A 16,799-nucleotide genomic window follows, 5' to 3' on the forward strand; every position below is an offset into this window, starting at 1 on the left:
CCCTTTAAGACTGTGTGTGAGCTATACCTTTAAGGCTGTGCAGTGTGAACATTATCTTCCAGCAGGGTTTGCCTATGCAGTTGCTACTGACAGGGTAAACAGTTACACAAGTATAACAATCTGCAGAAATGTATATAAATATGTAGGCTGAGGGTTCCATACAATGTATACATGTAAGTGAGCAGGATAGAGAAAGGTCTATAGGGAAAACAGGGATTATCATTTTACACCCCCAAATATGGCTCCCCTTTTTGTTTCTGCAGGATTGTTGGTAGCCCTCATTTAAACCCCCACCCCATACCAATTTCTGAAGTAAAATGTCATAAAGCCAAGAAAATAATTTTGAATGCTAAACTAACTTAGATATAATTTAATGTCTTTAAACCTGCTAGAAAACATACTAAAATGATGTTTCATCAGAAATTTGCATTGCATCGTGCAGTGTTACATATAAATAAAGCATGTTTAAAAAAAAAAAAAAAAAAAAAAAAAAAAAACTTCTGATTGGTTGCTGCATGTCACATGATCACACGGAAGGTTACATTTGAGTCTAACTTACTTCCTGTACAGAGGCAGAAGCTACAGGAAGGCAGAAATTGCGCCAAAAATTGAATGAGTCTATACAGGTGAGTTTTGCAGTGTAATACTTTGCTACAATGTGGCACATGATGTTAATGTTTGTTTTGCATAATTTATTCAGAAGTTAAAACAAACTTGCCTGCAGATTTATGTGTATAAGTATTCATTTCTTGCCCGTTTGTTATGTCTTATAGTTTGTGACCTATTTGTCTATAGTAAAATGTGTTAAACTCTATGCATTTGTTCTTACACTTTTGCAAAAGATTTCTTGAAGTTTCTTTTAGTTGTGTTGTGTAGTATTGACTGGATATGTAACTGAGATTATAAATAAAAGAAAATCATTGTGATTTTAGTGATACATTTTTAAGTAAATTTAGCTACTGCTTTGTAGGTGAAACAAATGCATTATACTAAGTTAATGGACTGTGTATTGTGTGTGATGACATCATTATTCTAATAATGCAGCTGTTTGAAAAGGCAGCTTTTTTTTAAAGGGACATTCCGGCCAAAATTTAAATGCACATAGATAAATGACATCTTAGAATAGAAACATATTTACAATATACAGATATTAGCAAAAATGCTTCTAGTAAAAGGCTCTCTAAGCAAGTGCTGTGTGCAAAATGCTGGTGCACGGTGCATACCTAAATACACCTTTTGAAACAGCTTTAGCTTTTATTAGAAACGTTTTTGCTAATATTTGTATATTACAGAACTGCTTCTATTCAACACTGAAATGTATCCATAGGGATTTCAATTTTGTCTGGAATGTCCCTTTAATCTTCTGTTAAAAAGAAGATAAAAGTCTCTAGAATTATCCAATAGAAGTAACCAAAGATAAAATAAATGTTTGCATTACGTATATATATATATTGCCTGCTAGTAAATTACACTGCCTTTAAAGGGATATAAACCCCCAAAAATGTATTTACTGATTCAGGCATCTGGCGCTCTCCATGTCATGAAATAGTGCTGCCAAATAGTGCTCCTGCAAATGGATAACATTCTTGCAAAACTGCTGCCATCTAGTGCTCTAGTAAAGGACTGGCTCCTAAGCTTACATCCCTGCTTTAAAAAAAAAAAGATAGCAATAAAGTAAAGAAAAATGAATAAAAGTAAAACTGAAAGTGTAAAATTGCATGCTCCTATCATGGAATAAAACTTTGGGGTTTCACAGCACTTTAAATCCATCCAGTAAAGTTCATACTGTTTTGCACATTTCTGTTTTACCTTTCTATTTATTTAAAGAGACAGTAAAGTCAAAATTAAACTCTCATGGCTCAGAGCATGCAATGTTAAACAACTTTCCAGTGTACGTCTGTTATTAAGTTTGCTTTGTTCTCTTGGTATCTTTTATTGAAGAGTAAAACACTAGGTAGGCTCATAAGAGCTCAGGAGTGTGCACGTGTCTAGTGCTCCATGGCAGCATTGTTTGCAACATTGTCTAACAAAGCTACAAATAATGCTGCAAAATATTGCTGCCATAGAGTACTAAAGATCTGCACACTCCTGAGCCTACCTAGTTTTACTCTTCAATAAAAGATACCAAAAGAACAAGGCACATTTGGTAACAGAAATGAATTGGAAAGTTGTTTAAAATGGCAGGCCCTATTTAAATCATGAAAGTTTAATTTTGACTTTACTGCGCCTTTTAAAGGGACAGTAAACGTACAAAATAATGTTAAATTCTGCACGTGGTGCTGAATTATATAACATCTTAGCGGCAGCGTTATAAATATATATAAAATATTTTTTAATTTCAAAGTTGGACTTCGCTCATTCAAGGTTCTACTGAGCAGGTCTTGTTGCTCAAAAGCGCGTGCCCGATCGTGCCATAGAAGTGAATGTAGCTCGCTACCAGATCAGAGCGGGAGCAAGCTACATTCACTTATTTTTATTAACCCAGGCTAAAGAGTGGTTTACTGAGGTCTTGTGTTCTGCAGTTTAGAACAAAGCTGTGCTGGGTCACGTCTACTTTATAGAATGTTTAAAGGGACAGTATATTTAAAATTAAACTTTCATAAATTGGTGTGTAATTTTAAACAACTTTCAATTTACTTTTATCAGATTTGCTTTGTTCTCTTGCTATTCTTAGAAAGCTAAACCTAGGTACGCTCGGGCTATCTTGTAAGCCCTTAAAGGCCACCTCTTATCTCATTGTATTTTGACAGTTTTTTTGCAGCTAGATAGCGCTAGTTCATTTGTGCCATATAGATAACATTGTGCTCACTACTGTGGAGTTAATTATGAGTCAGCACTGATTGTCTAAAATGCAAGTCTGTTAAAAGAACTCGATTAAGGGGACAGTCTGAGGTTTAGTACAAGGTGATCACAGAGGTAATATATATATATATTAATATAACAGTTGGTTATGCAAAACTGGGGAATAGGTAATAAACAATAAAACATCTGGTGTAGACTGTCCTTTTACGTAGAGGTCAAATAAAATCTGTGTAAACTTAGCCAACAGAAGAAATTTCACTCCAAGTGGGGAGGTAAAAAATATAAGCAGTGAAATGTTCACTTACAATTGTTCTTAATATTGGGCTTTGGCTTACAGAGAAAATATAAAGTATGTGTGTACAGAAAGTGATATATTAAGGATATCTGATTTCCGTGCATGCTCCACCTATCTTAATGGGTTGTGGTTTCACAGAACAAACCAACTATTTCAAATACAAAAATAAATCTAAAATACTTTTTTCTCAACATTTTATACTCTGCAGTATAAGAAGTCATTAGAAACACAGTAAAGGGAATATAATTTTACAATATACTGTCCTTTTAAGGAAACATTACACTGTTTTTGTGTCATAATTGTGCTTGTTCCACAATATCTAGAGGACAGAATCAATTCTGTAACCTTGTGAAACTGTTGTTTAAAATTGTATGCTCTCTAGCTGAATCATAAAGGAAAAATGTGGGTTTTATGTCCTTTTAAGCCAGCTCTTTAACCCCTTAATGACCACAGCACTTTTCCATTTTCTGTCCGTTTGGGACCAAGGCTATTTTTACATTTTTGCGGTGTTTGTGTTTAGCTGTAATTTTCCTCTTACTCATTTACTGTACCCACACATATTATATACCGTTTTTCTCGCCATTAAATGGACTTTCAAAATATACCATTATTTTCATCATATCTTATAATTTACTATAAAAAATATTATAAAATATGAGGAAAAAATGGAAAAAAACACACTTTTTCTAACTTTGACCCCCAAAATCTGTTACACATCTACAACCACCAAAAAACACCCATGCTAAATAGTTTCTAAATTTTGTCCTGAGTTTAGAAATACCCAATGTTTACATGTTCTTTACTTTTTTTGCAAGTTATAGGGCTATAAGTACAAGTAGCACTTTGCCATTTCCAAACCACTTTTTTTCAAAATTAGCGATAGTTACATTGGGATACTAATATCTTTCAGGAATCTCTGAATATCCATTGACATGTATATATTTTTTTTTAGAAGACATCCCAAAGTATTGATCTAGGCCCATTTTGGTATATTTCATGGCACCATTTCACCGCCGAATGCGATCAAATTAAAAAATTATTTTACTTTTTCACAAATTTTTTCACAAACTTTAGGTTTCTCACTGAAATTATTTACAAACAACTCATGAAATTATGGAATAAATGGTTGTAAATGCTTCTCTGGGATCCCCTTTGTTCATAAATAGCAGACATATATGGCTTTGGCTTTGCTTTTTGGTAATTAGAAGGCTGCTAAATGCCACTGCGCACCAACCGTGTATTATGCCCAGCAGTGAATGGGTTAATTAGGGAGCATGTAGGGAGCTTCTAGGGTTAATTTTAGCTCTAGTCCTAGGCCCATTTTGGTATATTTCATGCCACCATTTCACCGCCAAAAGCAATCAAATAAAAAAAAATTGTTCACTTTTTCAAACTTTAGGTTTTTCACTAAAATTATTTACAAACAGCTTGTGCAATTATGGCACAAATGGTTTTAAATGCTTCTCTGGGATCCCCTTTGTTCATAAATAGCAGACATATATGGCTTTGGCGTTGCTTTTTGGTAATTATAAGGCCGCTAAATGCTGCTGCGCATCACATGTGTATTATGGCCAGCAGTGAAGGGGTTAATTAGGTAGTTTGTAGGGAGCTTGCAGGGTTAATTTTAGCTTTAGTGTAGAGATCAGACTCCCACCTGACACATCCCACCCCCTGATCCCTCCCAAACAGCACTCTTCCCTCCCCCACCCCACAATTGTCCCCGCCATCTTAAGTACTGGCAGAAAGTCTGCCAGTACTAAAATAAAAGGTATAAAAAATAAATAAATAATTTTTTTAAGCATATTTACATATGCTGCTATGTAGGGTCCCCCCTTAGCCCCCAACCTCCCTGATCCCCCCAAAATAGCTCCCTAACCCTCCCCCTCTGCCTTATTGGGGCCATCTTGGGTACTGGCAGCTGTCTGCCAGTACCCAGTTTGCAAATAAAAATGTTTTTTTTTTAATGTTTAACTATTAGTTTCTGTAGTGTAGCTTCCCCCCCACAGTCCAATACCCCACCAGCCAAACCGATCACCAAAATAACCATATTAACCCCTTTGATCCCCACTTCTCACAAAAACATTTTTCTGTAGCGTAGTGGTTCCCACCCGCTCCCTCCCCGTGCACGCGCCCGCCCGGCCTCCCCGTGCACGCGCGCGCGTCCGTGCGCGTCCCCCCCCGGTCGTCCCCGCCCCCCTCCGCATCACAAAGGCCATCGATGGCCGCCACCCACCTCCCACACCGGCTCCCACCCACCAACGAACGTAGCCGTTAATGTCCGGTGCAGAGAGGGCCACAGAGTGGCTCTCTCTGCACCGGATGGCTACAAATGGTTATTGCAGGATGCCTCGATATCGAGGCATCACTGCAATAACCGGAAAGCAGCTGGAAGCGAGCAGGATCGCTTCCAACTGCTTTCCAAACCGAGGACGTGCAGGGTACGTTCTCAGGCATTAACTGCCTTTTTTTTGAGGACGTACCCTGCACGTCCTCGGTCATTAAGGGGTTAAGTTGCAGTATTTTTCAGAAAGCCTTGCGTACAGAATTTGCTTTTTGGCCTGTTCTGCGAGGATCAGAGAAACACAATTTCTACTCGAAAGTATTACACCAGCATCGCACGTACATGGCAGTAGCACGAGCACTCAGTCTGATATGTGGTATATGTTATAAAGATTTGATAATCCTTGTGCAAAGAAGCACTCCGAGTATCCCAGCCTGACTGCTGCTTGTTCTGGGAACCTTGTCCATTTAGGATTAAGCTCTGCTACCTGGGCTTTGTAACAAAAACCTAGAGCCCCCTCTTCACTTTCTGTAAATTACTTCTGAACCTGCTATCCTTGAATTCATGACACCTTGTTCTGATGAAAAATACCTTTTAGCCTCAACTTTATTAAGTCCCTTAATATACTTAAAGGTTTAGAACCTCTCTCCCTCCTCTACCCTAAGCCAGCTATGGGCAACTTCCTAATGCATGAGACCACAGATCATTATTTTAGGTGCAGAATGTATCAAGTTTGATTTGTACACCTTATGCAATGAAATGCTTAAAGAATCCTAAACGTGCATAAAGAAAATGCTCTATTGTGTCTAGCTTTTTATTATAGCTTGTAGCTATGTGCTTACCAGAGGAGCAATGCACTACTGGGGCATAACTGAGCATATCTGGTGAACCAATGACAAGATGCACACGTGTGAATCCACCAATTACCTCCTAGCCTACAGTAGTGCATCGCTGCTCCTGAGCCTACCTAGTTATGCGTTTCAATTAAAGGATAGCATAAAAAATGAAGTAAATTTGGTTATAGAAGTAAAGTGCCCTAAAATTGCATGCTCTATCTGAACCAGGAAAGTTTAATTCTGACTTTCATGTCCCTTTAATTGTCGATATATTAAGATATATGCCCCTTTAAAAGAATAGAGGATTACTGACTGTAGAAAGGGAACTAGTGTATAAAGAACTTTGTAGGTTTATCTTTCATGATATTGGTAACTGCTCTACAAACCTAAAAGCTTTGTTTTTTTTCTCAACAGATTTTACAATGTGAGGAGAGAGGCCATACTGTGAAAAGAGCTCACTTCACCTCAGCTGTTTTCGCAAAAGAAATGCTATCACTAGATGATGTCCACTCAATACAAGAACACTGTGTGGTGTATGATGTGTTGTACAAAGTTTGCGTAGAAGTGGGAGACTACAAGCTTATCGGGACGACTTACAGGTAAGGGCAGTCTAAAGCTACTTGTTGCCTTTCCTATATGTTATGCTTCAATGTTGTGAACATGTCCTGATTGATCAATTCTTCTACCTCTTGTTCTGATTTGCTGCTTGAATCGGACAATCCTGCTACAGACGATATGAGATCTTGATGAAACAATTATCTTGAAATAATTCAGTTTGTATTTGGATAAGCAAACAGACTTTCAATTATTTACCGTTTGGATCTTCCGTATGTTACAGAAGCCCAACCTTGATGGATGAGCTACATCAGCTCATCTGAAAAGACTTCAGTTTGTGTTTGCATCAGCAAACAGACTTTCAATTAGATCTATCAGGCATTTTCTTTGCCCAGTGCTCATGCCTTTTATGGCTTGAGCGCTGACCCAGTGTTAATGTTTACTTCATGTGCTATCGCTCTGAGCCTAAGGGAAATAGTTAGGGAAATGTCTTCTTAACATGGTCAGCAGGTAAACATTTCATTCTGTGACTGCCAACTGTGTTCACGGGATGTGGGAGCAGACTGCAGCTGTTCCCACATTCTGTGGTCATGGGAAGTGGAAGCAGAGTGCAATCGGTTCCTTTGGCCGTGCATAGTTAGGGAAATTGCCTTTGGCACACTTTTTCCATAAGTGATGATGTGATAGCATGTGTTGTGAATTCTTAGCAATTGGGTAGGTAGTTACCAAAAGTTGTATGGCCCCTCCATTTGTCTGTATATACCATCATTTTTCACATCATACTTGTTTTGCACGTCTGCATATACAACTTTGGAAAGGATTCCTACAGTTCTTCATTGCTTCAAATAAAGAATTGTTTACCAGTTGGATCTTCTGTATGTTACAGAAGCCCGATCTTGATGGATGAACTACATCAGCTCATCTGAAAAGACTTCAGTTTGTGTTTGCATCAGCAAACAGACTTTCAATTAGATCTATCAAGCATTTTCTTTGCCCAGTTCTCATGCCTTTTATGGCTTGAGCGCTGACCCAGTGTTAATGCTTACTTAATGTGCTATTGCTCTGAGCCTAAGGGAAATAGTTAGGGAAATGTCTTCTCAACATGGTCAGTAGGTAAATATTTTCTCTGAAATCTTATTTTTCATCTGCTACATGAATTTTACTTGGTTTTTGTTTTGCAAGTCGAGCCTTTTAACTGTGGAAAGGACTCGTACAGTTAATTATTGCTTTAAATATGTGAGGTGTGTGTGGGCATATCTGTGCGCATGGTCATGTGTGGGCAGGGTTGCGGTCATAGGTATGGGCATATCTGCGCATGTGCATATTTGGGGGCGTGGGCATGTGGGTGCGTGGGCATGGTCATGTGCTCATGGGCATCTGTGCACGTGGTCATGGACATGTGTGAGCATGTGCATATCTGTGCATGTGTATTATTTATGTATGTTTTCCTAACTCTAAAATTCTACAAATGAAAATGTGCTTTTTGTTCAACTGTTTAATCTATTGTTCAAATGGAAAGACACTTGTTTACTTTTCACGTTAGTGTTTTTTTTAAGCAGATATAGAAAAGGCATCAAGTTGTCTGGCTTCTTACGCTAAGGTTTTTTTACCTTTTTATTTTCCAGATTGCAGAGAACTTGATCAAACGCCTTCATGCAACTATTCCTTGATGGGAACTTGTGACATCATGCCAAGTAAGAATGAGCTGCTGACGGTACCATATGCAAGTTATAGGTTGTTGTTGTTTTTTTGTTTTTTATTTTTATTGAGGTTAAAGTCACAATACAACACAACTGTGAAACATCAAAATATACATGAATATAGGAGAAAAGAATCACAGTATACACATTATTGAGAACAAAGTCATTTCTGTTGCATCACAGAAGAATCCAACCATGTAAAAAATAAACTTAACCTCACTTTTTCAATTATTTTCCTGTTGTGGGATATTCTAAACATATATATAACTTATTTTATAACCTGCCAAAAGTCCAAGAGAGCTTCATGAACATCCAATAAAAGGTGTAAAAAAATTAAAGATTTAAGTTATTAGATTGTTAAATTGGTGCTCCCAATATATAAGAAAAGTCAGAAAAATAAAAGTTTTTAAAATAATAAAACATAAGAGGTAACATATTAACCCAAAAAGAAATAGAGTATAAATATCAAACTCAGGCCCATGATAAAGGAGAACTAAGAATATAAACCTAAACATTTCAGGGCCTCCTAGAAGTGGGTATCTAATAAAAAGGGGTGATTCCAGATTGCATTATGAGGGAACCTGTGCAAGAGTACCCGGAACACTGATCCACAGCGTCAGGGTACCATATAAGGAGGAGGAAGGAGGGGATGGGGGCGGAGATTAATTGAATAGCATAGTAGGATTTGACCAGGGTTTATTAATAGTATGTATAAAAAAAAAATACACTATCCAGCCCAAACCAGCCAATCTAAAATATTAAAGGGGATCATCAATATAGAGCCTCAGCCTACACCTAATCAACTTCCACTGACATTACTCATAGCAGGCAACCTACCCTAGTGTTGTTAATGAGTGGGGAGTAAGAGTAATCGGAGGAATGGTAAGGAACGAAAGGGAAGCATGTTCTAAGTCAAAGTAGCCTCAGTGTAATGCGGTGCTTATTTCCAGAGAAAGGACTATGTTGGTACTACGTGGTGTGTCTGTGATAATATAGATGAGTCATACCGTCCGGGTGTGGGCCCTACACCCTGCAACAGGCAGACCATATAAATATATATACACATGACCATAAACAAATACTAGAGTGTTGAGCTCTGTAGGTTTAATACCCAGTTAAACATGTGAATTACCAAGGAATAGGTAGTGTTTTAGCTGAACATCAGTGGGGTGATCATTGTAATGACATCCCATGTCCAACTTTAAATATGGTATAGGGTAGATCGATCTAGAACTTCTTAACAATAAAGAGAATATCCATTGACTGGGCTAAAAATTAGAAAAAGCACAATGTGTGCCTTAAGTCCCCAACCTAAAATCTTAACTAGAGGCATTTGAAAACAAACAATTTTTGATGCTCATATTCAGTGAATTGCCTTAAAGACAAATACAATGTATACCTACATATCCCCATGCATTACATCATTGATTGGTATATACATGTGGTAAGGTAGACATTGGCTATAGCAATCCCTCCAACGCATAAATATATGAAGAAGTATGAGGAAACACTTTAGAATAGCTCAATATTTAGAGTTGGATCATCCTAAAATATTACTTTGCATATTATTATACATAACATATATAAGTATAGATAAATGGAAGTACATAGAAAAAACATTTACAGTGTATAACAGTCTCAGTGGCTACCGTTCATTTCACTCATGACAGCAGTCTGGTATTTGAATATGATAAGCAAAACCTATCTATTATGGTCCATATAATGACATCTATATATACAATGAGTACCATGAAAGCACCAATTGAAAGCCAGGTTTATGTACTTTCACAGCAAGTGTACAGCAAAGGTGCATGAAGACACATGGGAATATGCTCTTATAATAGTGTACACTAGATCAATAAAGAACAAAAAAACATCATGTAAAATTCGAAACCGAACATTTGAATGTTAGAATGTTATGTAAATATTCAATGTATTTTTTGAATGTTACGAAATATTCGCCCATCCCTATTATTTATGCAGGAAAGGGTTATTTTAAGTACCATAATGGTGTCTGCATCTGACCTTTCTTGCGCAGTTCTAGACATTTTCTAAGTAATAGATTTCACCATGAAATCTTTATCTAAACTTTTAGATGTTGGCAATGTTGCTTGAAGGACCACTCAAGGCAGCAGAATTACATAATTAACAAGTACATAATAAAAAGACAATGCAATCGCACTTACTCTGAATTTCAAATAAGCAGTAGATTTTTTTTTCCTCCCATTTTCTGGCCCCTTGTATCATGTGACAGACCTCAGACAATCACAGACTATATGTATACCCTGTGAGCTTCTGCACGTGCTCAGTAAGGGCTTGTTGCCCAGAAAGTGTGAATATAAAAAGACTGCACAATTTAATAACTAAAAATTCCATGCTCTTTCTGAATCATAAGTTTATTTTGACTTGAGTGTTCCTTTAATTCTGTATTAGAACGGTTTCAGATCTTAAGGAGTTGTACATTTAAAGAGACCTAATATCCAAATGCTGAATCATTTAAAAGTGATGTAGCAGATCTGTAAAAGGCTTACAAGAAAATATCACCTTAGTATCTCAGTAAAAAAATGACAGTATGTTACCTCTGTGTCTTTGGTAGCCCTATCCTATTATAGACCAAATGTAAGCATCTGTATGCTTGTCCCAGGACTAGCGAGGGATCATGTGCCTTAGATGTCACCTTATTTCCGTTCTCAGTTTTTAGTTGTAGCTCCCACACTAACAAGACCTATATGTGCAGCCACCAATTGGCAGTTAAATCTCAGCTCCTGAGCTTACCTAGGTATCCTTTTCAGCAAAGGATACCAAGAGAAATAAGCAAATTGGAATGTTTTAAATTGTATTCCCTATCTGAATCGTGAAAGGGGAAAAAATATGGGGTTCATGTTCCTTTTTATTGATAACTGCTAACAAATCAGTTGGCAATCAGTTATGCACCAAAATACTTTTTGTTTTGTGGAGGTGTTGCTTTAGGGCTAAATAAGAATTTGTTGAGTAACGCCACTTTAACTGTGATACTAAAAAAACAATTTTAATCAATTACACTCTAAAACTGCCATCCCTTAATAACTGCTGACAGTTCTACTTGATATGCAGCAATTTGTATGTGTCTGATTCAATTTAAAAATTTGTGAATGAGTTGGTTAACCCTTTGAGGACCAGGAATTTCAGACAAAAACTTACCCAAAAGACTAGAGCAATTTGCTCCATTTAAAAAAAGGGCTGCTTTTTTTCTTGTTTCTGCAGTGTAGGATGCGCACTCGCACACATCTCTCTTACCCTCAAAATAGTATCCGCCATCTAGTTTTATATAGAAAGAGCCCAGTACAGCAGCCTCCTTAAGGGCTAAACTAGCGCCATACAGGGGACGGCGTTGTTCGTTAAGGGGTTTAAAAGAAAAAATGCATATTGCTGAATTGATGCCCTTTGTAGGTGTTCCCTGAATTACAGCCCATTTAAATGGATCTTGTTGAGGAGAAAAGTATACACCATTTCTACTGTATGCTATGCTCTAGGGTTTGTAGGAGGAGTTTGAAATTTTGTTCTGTATTCTCACTTTTTTTATTTTTTTATTTTGCAGGTGTTTTCCAGTTGGAGTACGTGTGTTTTGTGTAACTGCTGCTCTCACAACTTGTGTACCCGTGGAAAGGGATTGTCCTTGGCGTTCCTGTTTGAACTATAAGCCTGGCTATTTAATAAAATGCTATTAAAGTTTCTGATATCTGTTCTATTAATAAAGTTGTCACTGATCTTACATTGTGTTTATTTTATTGATATGGGTATGCATTAAATAGATGATAAATCCTACTGTTTATCAAATGCTAGAATTTACCATCACATAAAATAAAGGTGACCATCCATCAGTTTAAATTTTTTTTGCTACAGGCTCAGTGCTAACCTAAACGCCTCCGGTCACCCACAACACAGCTCAGTTTTTCAATGTCACAGCTATTGACTAAGGTGGAAACGTTATCTCATTGAAAAAAAAAGTTGTTCCGTGGGTGCTTAGGTTAGAACTGACGCTGTGGCAAAATAAAATAAAGGTGCCTATTCATCAGGTGGTTGTTTTTTTTTTTTTTTTACCGATGAGTGAAGGTCACCTTTATTTTTAGTGATGGTAAATCCTATATAACTTCTTTTTTTTTGGTCTTTAATAATTGAAAGGATTTGGGAATTCCGGAATTGAGTGTTTTGTATGTGTGTGTGTGTGTGTGTGTGTGTGTAATATATCATAAAAATATAAATAAATATATATATATAAAATAAATAAAATGTATGTGTGGGTGCATATTTTAGCTATGTAGATACTTATTGAGTTAAGGTGTTTCATCCCCACCCATTGCTAATAAGTGTATAAAGTCCAGCACATAGTCCTGAAACCTGCATAGCCGCACATTGGCAGTAGGCTGGGTCTTACTGAACACGTCAGTTTGTGAAATTTCTTCCCTACTAGATGTGCTATTGGCAAAAAGAGCTCAGCTATAAAGTGGTAGACCACACAAACTCACAGAACATGGATGCTGAGTGGTAAAGCTCATAGAGCTTAAAGGGACAGTATACACCAATTTTCATATAGCTGTTCTTTACAGTGTCTATTACATGCAGTTTAGCACTGTTGATGAGGTTAGTCTGTGACACCCAGTGAAAAGGTCTGAAAAGCAAAAAGAGCAGACACCCCCCTCCCCTGCATATGAAAAGACCCTTTACACAAACAGGAGCAAGCTGGAGGAGTATAGGTAGACAAGTCTACTTCTAAAACTTTGGGGCTTGGTTAGGAGTCAAATGTGTTTTGCTTATTTTTTTTTATTTTTTAGAAAACTAAATTTTTAAAAAAAAAAAAACCCTGTATGGGCTATATAAATGGATCATCTACTAAACATTTATGCAAATAAAAATCTAGTGTATGTCTCTTTAAAGGGACACAAGTTGTTATATGATTCAGAGCATGCAATCTTAAACAACCTTCCAATTTACTTTCATCAACAATGTGCGGTCTTTTCATATTTTTATACCTTTTGAGTCACCAGCTCCTACCGAGCATGTGCAAGAATTCACAAAATATACATATATTCATTTGTGATTGGCTGATGGCTGTCACATGATACAGGAGGAGTGGAAACAGACATAGCTTTGAAATTTGACACAAAAAAAGAAAATATATGCTTACCTGATAAATGTATTTCTTTTTTGACACAATGAGTCCGTGGACTCGGTGTCAAAAAAGAAGCATACATTTTCTTTTTTTTTTTATGACTCGATGAGTCCATGGATCATCTTAATTAGTAATGTGATTCGATACTGAAGCTAGAGTACACAGATGATACGGGAGGGTCAAGACAGGGAACCTAAATAGAAGGCACCACTGCTTAAAGAACCTTTCTCCCAAAAGCAGCCTCAGCCGAGGCAAAAGTGTCAAATTTGTAGAACTTTGGAGAGTGTGGAGAGGACCAAATTACAGCCTTGCAAATCTGTTCCACAGAAGCTTCATTTTTGAATGCCCACGAGGAAGCAATAGCCCTCGTGGAATGAGCTGTAACTCTCTCTGGAGGCTGCTCTCCAGCAGTCTCATATGCAAAACGTATGATACTCTTCAGCCAATAAGAAAGAGAAGTAGCTGTAGCTTTCTGTCCCTTACGTTTTCCTGAGAAAACCACAAACAAAGAGGAAGACTGACGAAAGTCCTTAGTCGCCTGCAGGTAAAACTTTAAAGCACGGACCACGTCCAAATTGTGCAGAAATCATTCCTTCTGAGAAGGATTAGGACACAAAGAAGGAACCACAATCTCCTGATTAATGTTCCGATCAGAAACAACCTTAGGAAGAAATCCTAATTTAGTACGTAAAACTACCTTATCTGAATGCAAAATAAGGTAAGGAGACTCATACTGCAGTGCCGAGAGCTTGGACACTCTACGAGCAGAAGAAATAGCAACAAGAAATAAAACTTTCCAAGATAACAACTTAATATCTAAGGAATGCATAGGCTCAAACGGAGCCCCTTGAATTCTGAGAACTAAATTCAGACTCCATGGAGGAGTAACTGGAATGAACACAGGCCTGATCCTGACCAAGACCTGACAAAATGATTGTACATCTGGGACATCTGCCAGACGTTTGTGTAACAAGATAGATAAGGCTAAGATTTGACCCTTTAGGGAACTAGTCGATAAATCTCCAAACCTTCTTGGAGAAAAGACAAAATTCTAGGAATCCTAACTCTTCCATGAGTAGCCCTTGGATTCACACCAATAGAGATATTTACGCCATATCTTATGGTAAATTTTTCTTGTTACAGGCTTACGAGCTTGAATCATGGTCTCTATGAACGAATCAGAAAAATCCTGCTTGGATAAAATTAAGCATTCAATCTCCAAGCAGTCCGCTTCAGAAAAACTAGATTTGGGTGAAGGAAGGGCCCTTGAAATAGAAGATCCTTCCTCAACGGAAGTCTCCAAGGTGGAAGAGATGACATGTCCACCAGATCTGCATACCAAATCCTGCGAGGCCAAGTTGGAGCAATGAGGATCACCGACGCCCTCTCCTGCTTGATTCGAGCAATGACCCGAGGAAGAAGTGCAAACGGAGGAAATAGGTATGCTAGACTGAAGGTCCAAGGAACCGCCAGAGCATCTATCAGTTCCGCTTGGGGGTCCCTGGACCTGTATCTCGGGAGCTTGGCATTCTGTCGAGATGCCATGAGATCTAATTCCGGCTGACCCCACTTGAGAATCAGGTTGGAGAACATTTCCGGATGGAGTTCCCACTCCCCCGGATGAAAGGTCTGCCTGCTCAGGAAGTCCGCCTCCCAGTTGTCCATCCCTGTGATGTGGACCTCTGACAGACAGCAAGAATGAGCCTCTGCCCACTGAATTATCATGGTTACCTCTGTCATCGCTAAGGAACTCCTCGTTCCTCCCTGATGATTGATTTAAGACACTGAAGTTATGTTGTCCGACTGGAACCTGATAAACTGGACTGAGGCCAGGCAAGAAGAGCATTGAAGATTGTTCTCTGCTCCAGAATGTTTATGGGTAGAACAGACTCTGACTGAGTCCAAGTTCCCTGAGCCTTTAGAGAGCCCCAGACCGTTCCCCATCCAAGAAGGCTGGCGTCTGATGTCACAATCACCCAGGAGGGTCTGCGAAAGCAGGTTCCCTCGGAGAGATGAGCCAGAGACAAACACCATTGAAGAGAATCCCTTGTCTCCTGCTCCAGTAGTATTTGAGGAGACAAATCCGCATAATCTCCGTTCCATTGCCTGAGCATGCTTAAAGGGACAGTCTACACCAGAATTTTTATTGTTTTAAAAGATAGATAATCCCTTTATTACCCATTTCCCAGTTTTGCATAACTAACAGTTATAATAATATACTTTTAACCTCTGTGATTATCTTGTATCTAAGCCTCTGCAAACTGCCCCTTTATTTCAGTTCTTTTGACAGACTTGCAGTCTAGCCAATCAGTGCCTGCTCCCAGATAACTTCTCGTGCACAAGCACAGTGTTATCTATATGAAATACGTGAACGAACACCCTCTAGTGGTGAAAAACTGTTAAAATGCAATCTGAAGAGGTGGGCTTCAAGGTCTAAGAAATTAGCATATGAACCTCCTAGGTTAAGCTTTCAACTAAGAATACCAAGAGAACAAAGCAAAATTGGTGATAAAAGTAAATTGGAAAATAGTTTAAAATTAAATGCTCTATCTGAATCCTGAAAGCTTATTTTGGCCTAGACTGTCCCTTTAACTGCAGAGGTCTGAGGTGGAACCGAGCAAACGGGATGATGTCCATTGCCGCCACCGTCAGCCCGATTACCTCCATGCACTGAGCCACTGATGGCCGAGGAGTAGACTGAAGGACTCGACAAGTATCGATAATCTTTTCCTGACTTCTGTCTTCATTGATAGGAAATATATTATAGTTCCCAAGAAAGTTACCCTTGTATTTGGGACTAAGGAACTCTTTCCCAAATTTACCTTCCACCCGTGAGATCGCAGAAAGGATAACACCATGTCTGTATGGGAACTTGCTTGTTGTAAAGATGGCACCTGGACTAGAATGTCGTCCAGATAGGGCGCCACTGCAATGCCCCGTAATCGAAGCACCGCCAACAACCTTTGTTAAAATTCTGGGCGCTGTGGCAAGACTGAAGGGAAGAGCCACGAACTGGAAGTGTTTGTCCAGAAGTCAAACCTTAGCAACTTGTGATGATCCCTGTGAATGGGAACATGCAGGTACACGTCCTTTACATCCACTGTTGTCATAAATTGACCCTCTTGGATAAAAGGGTGAATGGAACGAATAGTCTCCATCTTGAAGGACGGTACTCTGAGAA

The 16,799-nt window shown here is 38.3% G+C and overlaps 1 long non-coding RNA gene across 1 annotated transcript; it reads left to right on the forward strand.

The window, feature by feature from the left end:
• The first annotated feature begins 543 nt into the window (after positions 1 to 543).
• On the forward strand, positions 544 to 12,220 carry LOC128659435 (uncharacterized). Its single transcript, XR_008402383.1, has 4 exons — positions 544 to 626; positions 6,629 to 6,813; positions 8,395 to 8,463; positions 12,047 to 12,220. It is a non-coding gene; the product is annotated as an uncharacterized LOC128659435 (long non-coding RNA).
• The last annotated feature ends 4,579 nt before the right edge of the window (positions 12,221 to 16,799 follow it).

Source organism: Bombina bombina, chromosome 5, assembly GCF_027579735.1.
Source record: "Bombina bombina isolate aBomBom1 chromosome 5, aBomBom1.pri, whole genome shotgun sequence".
NCBI classification, from domain to species: Eukaryota; Metazoa; Chordata; class Amphibia; order Anura; family Bombinatoridae; genus Bombina; species Bombina bombina.